Below are 7,597 nucleotides of genomic sequence, written 5' to 3'. Positions count from 1 at the left end.
GGCTATTATCTTCCCTTTGAGAAAGAGAGCTGCAGTTGTATTGTCTGACTTGTGAAGTTTCCATGAAAGTTAAAAGCTCAGCCTGCAACCTATAAAGATCATTGGTAAAGTTTTTCTTGATTTTTGGTGGGAATAGAGTGGCTGGGAGAATTAGCAGTATTGTAAAGAAACAGATTGCTCAGTGAGTAAAGATGAGCCCTGACAGCTATGCTCCTTTGTAGTGCTAGATGAAAAAGATTTCTCACCTTCGCTTGCGAAGTTCAGCTGAGGAAAACTTGCCTGATACATTGTACAGGCATAACTACTGTGGGTGCTTCGCAAAGCTCAGTGTTGCTCATTGTGAATTTAATGTTAGTGTCATACTCCAGCTGCTTTTAGAAATGCACTTAATAGGATATGTCTTTATGATAGGCTGGTGAAGTAACACAGTGCAAACTGACACCCAAGGTTCAATACATGTGTAGCTAGAGCAAAACAGAAAATGAAACTGAAGTTTTAAAGGTCTCCTATGCATAATTCCTGTAAACTAGATCCTACTGATAGACTGGTCCTGGAGGAAGTTCATTAGCAGGTCTTTTGGCAATCTACTCAATACTTTTTCTACATCCTTCTAAATCAAAGAATGTAGCTACTGTTGCTGCTTATGTCTTCTAAAAATGTTGGCATGTCTGAGGAGCTGCATGTCATGAATGGCTTACACCTTCACTCTACTTTATACATATTACCTAATCAGATTTCATGGCTAAAGATGCAGCTGGATTCACCTGCTTGGAAAAGTAGTGAGTGGGCTGAACTAATGTTGAGAAATATGAGGAATGATCTTTCTTGACTGGCTTGCTCAAAAAACATTCCCCCCACCCAAAAAAAACCCAACAAAACAACCAACTCAGCAACAGGCCCACAACATTGTTAGCAGTTTTGCTGCCTGACTCACCTGAGCTTCTGACTGAAATTGAAGGGTGAAAAGGTGTCTGAAACAGCAGTGTGTCCTGGAACTTTAGGGCATTCCTAAGATTTTTGATCTTAGATTTATGGGGCAAAAATGCTACCTTAACAAGTTGGAAGGATACTTTCTTAGGGCAAGTGGGGAGTGTAGTCTGTACACTCCACATATACATTCTTTGGGACAGCTAGCAAGACTACCTGAAAGAGATGTGACCAGTGTAGGGTAAATCCAAGCTATGATCTTGTTTTTGTGATGCAGTTTGAAACAGGGCACACGAGCTCCCTCTCCCTTGGCTCTGCTGATGCAGCAACACTTAGGGTGGAAACCAGGCCTCCTGTGTCAGCTGTACACAGCAGTTTTTGTCAGGAAAGTCTTTAATGGATGCGATCTGCTGATTTCTACTGGCTAAAAAGTATTAGCACTGCCACTGCAGTGGATACAGACCAGGGAAGTTCACGGCATCGTGTAGATAAACATCAGATATGTCCTTGCCTTGTGCTTAGCTGCATGCTTAGTTCATGGGAAAAGTAACTTGGAATTTATGGGAACTTGGGTTTGGAAGGGAGTTGGTGGAGTATAGCAAGTGGTTGTCTTTGCAAAGAGCACAACCTGCATAATCAACATGGATGGGTGACAGACTGCAGGGAAGTGCTCTCCTGACGTGCTGTGGTGTCTAGGTGCCTTAGAGAAGAAAATCTGTAATGTGGCGATGATGAAGATATGCTTGCACATGCTTTGATATTTAGAAAAAAATGAAAGGAAAAGCAAGGAGTAGAACAGAAAATTATTTAGCTTCTGAAAGGTAGTATGATTGCCTTTGGAGACAGATTAAATGGCTCAAGTTAGTTCATGCAGGGAGTGCCTGTCTCAACAATACATAGTGTGTCCAGGAAATTCTAGGTCTGACATTTGAACTTGCAAGAAGGTGTGACTGGAAGATTTGACAAGCTCTGCATGGTTGAACACACTTTATGAAACAACCAAGGGCAACCTGAACTAGGAAAATATTCAGTATCAATTTCATCCTCTTTTGAAAGATTTGTGTGGCTTTTCCCCGCACTGTTCTCTTAATCATGGACATAGAAAACTTACGTAATACTTTCCAAAAAAAGAAGAGCATATATTTCCCCAATGTGGTTAATTTAAGTGTTGCAAGGAATACTAAACTAGGGAGGGACTAGATGATAGCACTGTTCCTAACAAACTCTTCCCTGAAGACATAAGATAGGGCGACTGTGACTGCTGTAACTGTAGATAAGGTCACTGAGTTTCATCAGAACATGCTTTTTGTGTTTGGTGCTCATCGTGTTTGGGCAAAATCTTGATCTTCAGCAGCATTCTTAAAAAGCTTTAGTTCCAGCATTTTCTAGTTCTCCCATTTCCCAAGGGGATTAATGACATGGATGTTCCTGTTACAAATAATCCTTAAGCCAGCCGTGTGCTGTGGGAACAGTAAAATGCTTGGTGAATGTTCCAAAGTGCGTTGGCCCTGCTCAGGGTTGCGCCATTCACCTGAAGTAGGGAAGAGGCTGGAAAGGTGTTGCAAGCTGCAACTGATATGTCATCTAGACATTTGCTACACAAGGATGGATCAAGGTCATGATAATTCTTCTCATACTCATCTCAAAACAACAGGTTACTTAAATCAGTCAATGTTTGCTCTTCTGTGATTGCAGTGGGAAAACACACATCTAAAAATGACCTCCTAACAGTGACGTTAGGCTTTCTGAGGTGTGTCTGTCAATTGGAAGCCATGGGAGTAATTTGCTTTTACTGTGGTTAGGCACAAGCGGAAGCTAGTCAGGTAGTAATGAGTGCTTTCATATGACTTATTAAAGTGTTAGCATCAATTATTTATTGCAAATGATGGATTTGTAATCTAAAAAGATCTCATGATAATGGACACCTCATTATGTTCTTTATTAATAGAAGCGGGGGAAAAAGCAGAACTAGTTTGAATTGCTTCAGTCTACTGTGGTCTCACCAAGTGGTTGTAAACACATCTTTGTACGATATTTCACTATCTGAGCTGGAAATAGAATGGACACCGTTACCTGTAAAGTAATCATTACTGGCTTGATGCTGCTTGTAACTGTCTTCATTATAACTACGGAATCAAGTGTCATCTGCACTTCAGGCACAAAATCTCATTGTACTAGTTCTAGAATGACTATGAGTGCCTTATTGATTATATCATTATGAGGATTAGTGAACTTCAGGGTGTTTAATTTGTTACAGCCATACAGAGAATGAATGTTGAGCCTAAGTGCTAAGACCAAAGTTGTATTAGTTGTCCAACCCGGCACATAAAGTTTTATGTGGAACTTCTGAATGTTAAAATTTAATCAAAATCTTAGATAGCATCTTCCTAATTGCATAAGCTTGCAGATTTTATCAGCCCTAGACCGAATACACAGGAAAACTCAATCACTGGTAACCATGGATATTAATTTAGAAGGAGTGGTAAGAAGTACACATCTCCTTCAGGCAGCAGCAAACCTTTTCAGATTCTTAATTGGCATAAATCAATGAAGAGCACTTTGAGTGGGATATGTCCTCTATTTAAAAGAAACAAACTTCAAGAGGCAGAATTGCTGAAATCTGAAGAAACAAAAGGCAAAATTTAATTGCAGTGGAGTTGGTGTAACTGTTAAGGGCTCTGGTTACCTTAGAGGAATTAGTAAAATATCAACTAGGAAATAGTTACCTAAACTTAAGAGGAACACTAGCAGCTTAATTAAGCAGAAGATACTGATTTTTTTACAAATGCTTCAGTTTTCACTTTATTCTGAGTTCTGGCTTTCAACCAGAGACAAGTTAGCACTGGCCCATCAAACTGCAGGAGAAATTTAATCAGCACCACTTTCCAACTATTGTGCAAACAAATTGGCAAGATAAAATGACAAGTAAGTTCTACAAAGCTTGTGCAATTGGTAGTCCCTGGAGCAATTTGTATAACTATTCAGTTTCATGTCCCTTGGTGAAGGCCACCAAACTTTTGCAATTTTTGATTGAATGGACTTTTAATAATCAAAAATTAAACCTTCAAAAGAGGTGTAAACACATCTGGAAATGATCCTTATACATGATGGGAATGTTTGGACTGGTATGTGGACTGGGTTTGTCTCTGCAAGACAAATCTTCCTGGTTGGCCATGTTTATTTCAGGAGCGTGATCATTGCCTCTTGAAAGAATGTGGGGCAGGGTGAGATTGAGGGCTTGCTTTTCCCTGAGTTTGTGCATGCCAGATCTTCCTCTGAGGAGGGCTCTGCAGTGGACAGCTGATGTTCTGCTCTAAAAACGTTAGAGCAGAATAACTTACTGATACGTGGGAAAGTAGAGCTGTAATGAAAAGTCCTAGATGGTCTTGGGTAACATCGAGCCAATGTAATTATTGGGAAAGAGGAAGAATTTGCAGGCAAAAGGGGAGTGAAGAGCTTTAGCTATAATCAGTGATTTTTCCTGTGGTCTGTTGCTGGATCAGCTGGGAGAGTCTGGTGGAAATGTCTTTGTGTAGACTTGTGAATGCTCTGTGTAGACCTGGAAAAATTGTCTTCCCTGCCTGCTCTGCCACAGATGCAGGTGGGAGCTGGAAATGAAATCATGGGAACATTCTTAATTTAGCTCTGCAGTATTGAAGTTTCTGCTTTCTAAGAATTCAAGAAGGAATACTGATTTTTCTTTCAAGAATCTAGAGTAAATGAAAATCAAACCCATCGGAATTGGGTCCATTTCAACAAATTAATTTAAAGCAGTATTTTGAAGTGATAGAATTAGTTGGATGGTCTAGTAACTTTAAAAGCTCCTAGTACAGACATTGTAGAAATGGGAGTGTGGATTGATTGCTTCTATTTCTGTGCTACTGCTGATTTACTATATAATCTAAGAGTTCCTCTTAGTGCCTCAGCTTTTCCTGTCTGTAAAACTGCAAGTAACAACATTACAGGGTGTTGTGCAAATGTTAATTAATGTTCATTAGATTATTTTGGTAGCTCTTGGTAACATAGCAACATGAAGTTATTACAGGGAGAAATAATAATATGTGGCCCAGTACCAGCAATGTGCGAAACCGAATGAATATACCTGTTAAAGTTTTTAAAGCATAGATCCAATCAAATCAACCTTAAACAATGGGTAAAATAGACTTAAAGAAATCCTGTTACTTCTTACAAACTCTTCTCAAATCATTAATATGCACATTGAAGATGTAAAATTTCAGGTTTGAATTGCAACTTTAATTCCAAGCCTTTATTGACTTTGGGAGCTTAATTGGGAAGGTATGGGGTACATAAGGTCAAGTTTATAATTCTCCTGAGGATGTATACCCTACAAAACACCAAATGAAAATAACAATTGATGCTTTGTAGAAAAAAAATTCTGTATGGGGGGGTTTAGGATTTTTTTAATAAACAGTTCAATTGACCAAAACTACCCTTTCATTGAGGTCTGATAAGGTGCTTCCTCTGTGATGATACAATTCTACATCTTTGTACAGGTATAGCTTTGAAGTCACTGTTGTAGTTGGATTGCGTTCCCCAACAACGTCTTAGGTGTAACAGTATGAATAAATAACACAGAAACACTTCCATTCTGTTGTCTTGCAGGTTTTCTTGGCAACTTTTGTGCCCTGATATTTTTTCTGGCAAAGTTTTCTTTGGTAAAATGTCAATATATTTTGTATGTGCTTTTTCATCTGTAAGGTGTAGTTTTTGGTCTGTATCTGTTAGGTAAATTGGGTTACAGTCAGACTGTTTTAAGTTTACTGTTCATATTCTATTAATTTCATAGCTAAACTAGGAGAATACGACAGGATTATGTTGCATTCACAACATCTCCTTTGGTTTGCCAATTTATAAACAGTCCCTGGGTAATTATAAACACTTGTATAAACTTTCCAGAATGACATCATTGACAGTGTACCATTGAGTCATTTGAGGCATCCTATAATATGAATGAGTCAGAGCAGGAATCTTATTTGCTTTGTTTCTAGTATACTCTTTGAAGGATCTGTCTCTAGCATGTGTAGTATCCCACGTCTGACTTTGCAGTTCCTCTGCCATGTCTGTTTCCCAGCTAGGTTTTGTCACATGGGATTGCATAACTTGAGAAGAGGAATATGGTATTTCCAAATATTAATTTCTTCTCGCATCTCCAGTTAGGCTTTGGAGCATTTCTCACTCTGCTCTAGTGGATGATGAGGTGACACTTCAGTCCCTTGCTTTCCAGCAGCAAGGTAGCTATCTTGGCTCATTGAGACTCTAGCTCTCAGTCAATATTGGACTTGGGCCGTCCTGGCAATCCACATACCTCATGCACATTTATTACAATGAAATGTAGTTGGTTGTGGAGGGTTTGCCATGAGTCAAGCATAACTTTCATTTCAGGATTCAGTCAATGTTAATATTTGCTTAACTAGCAAATAGTTAGCGGGGCATTCTTTAATGTGCTTAAAGATTTTGTAATATTGATACCTGATCCTTATGAAAGTACAATAAATCAAGCAATGGGGCAGGTGCTGCCTCCATGCATTATCCTGTTGTTCTGGTATCATTTAGATAGTTTAAATGAACCGGTGCCTTCCTGTAGGTGCTGCCTCACTCCTCAGCAGGATGAGGCCCTTGTCTGAAGGAGCTGGAAACGGGTGTGGCAGACTGCATGATGCCCAAGTAGAGAGACACAAAAGGGAAGTGTCCAAGAATTCTATCAAGAAGAGGTTGCTATGCTTTTGGGGCTCCCACTGCACTGGTTTAACTGATACATCATGTGATATGGAGTGAGACAGAAATGGAAGCTGTAAGTGGTGAAGACGTTCTTTATTAGAAGAAATTGTCTGGGCTAGAGAAATCATACCTAGGTCTAAATTGCTCCTCTCTGAGACTCGCATGCGTATTGGAAAAGTTACGGAGGCTGGGCAAAGCAGGTAGGGATGCTCCATTTCAGGGCTTCCTGTCTAGCAGAGCAGGGACCTCACACACAGAGCTCATGAAGCCAAATATGTGTGAGAAGGAAGAAGCTCATCTAGGGTCTTCTGCTGTTTTATGCCTGAAAAGCTTGCTGTCATCCAGCTGTTTACTTCTAACAAATAGAGAAATAGTAAACTATGCTAGATTGCAGGCTTTTTTTTCTTAAGCTATTAAGAGGTGTCTAGGGTGACAAAAACCAAAATTAACCATTGTTTCTTTGGCAGAGACCGTCTGACAGGTTGGAGAGGACAGCAGGTGCCTATTTTCTACCTCTCAAGGGGTGAAAACAAAGCACTCTGTCGCTGTTGCTGTTTCTGTCTTTGTCTCTGGAGCTCTTCACCTTGCTTCTGGTCCTGACTTGTTGGAAATGTAGTTCTGATACTTTTGTTAAAGAATTCCAGGTAAGAGGTACCACCCAAGGTGAAACATGCCAGTTGGAAATGAGCTACAACAGCTACTGTAGGTGGTGACTGAATTGCAAATGTGGGAGCACATGTTTTTGTCTGCAGGACAATCAGGCTGGAAGAAGCCATCTGGCTTGGTCCTGGAATGCACCCACACTGCTGTGAGGGGGAGAATCCATTGCTTCACACTGAGGAGCCAGACACCTGGCCATCCCGCTTGGCAGATGGTTGTCTTTTCTGCAACCAAGCCTCCTCTCCACTGAGGTCAGAAATAAGAAGGGAGA

This window comes from Falco biarmicus, chromosome 12, assembly GCF_023638135.1.
Source record: "Falco biarmicus isolate bFalBia1 chromosome 12, bFalBia1.pri, whole genome shotgun sequence".
NCBI lineage: Eukaryota > Metazoa > Chordata > Aves > Falconiformes > Falconidae > Falco > Falco biarmicus.
This window is presented reverse-complemented; position numbering follows the sequence as displayed.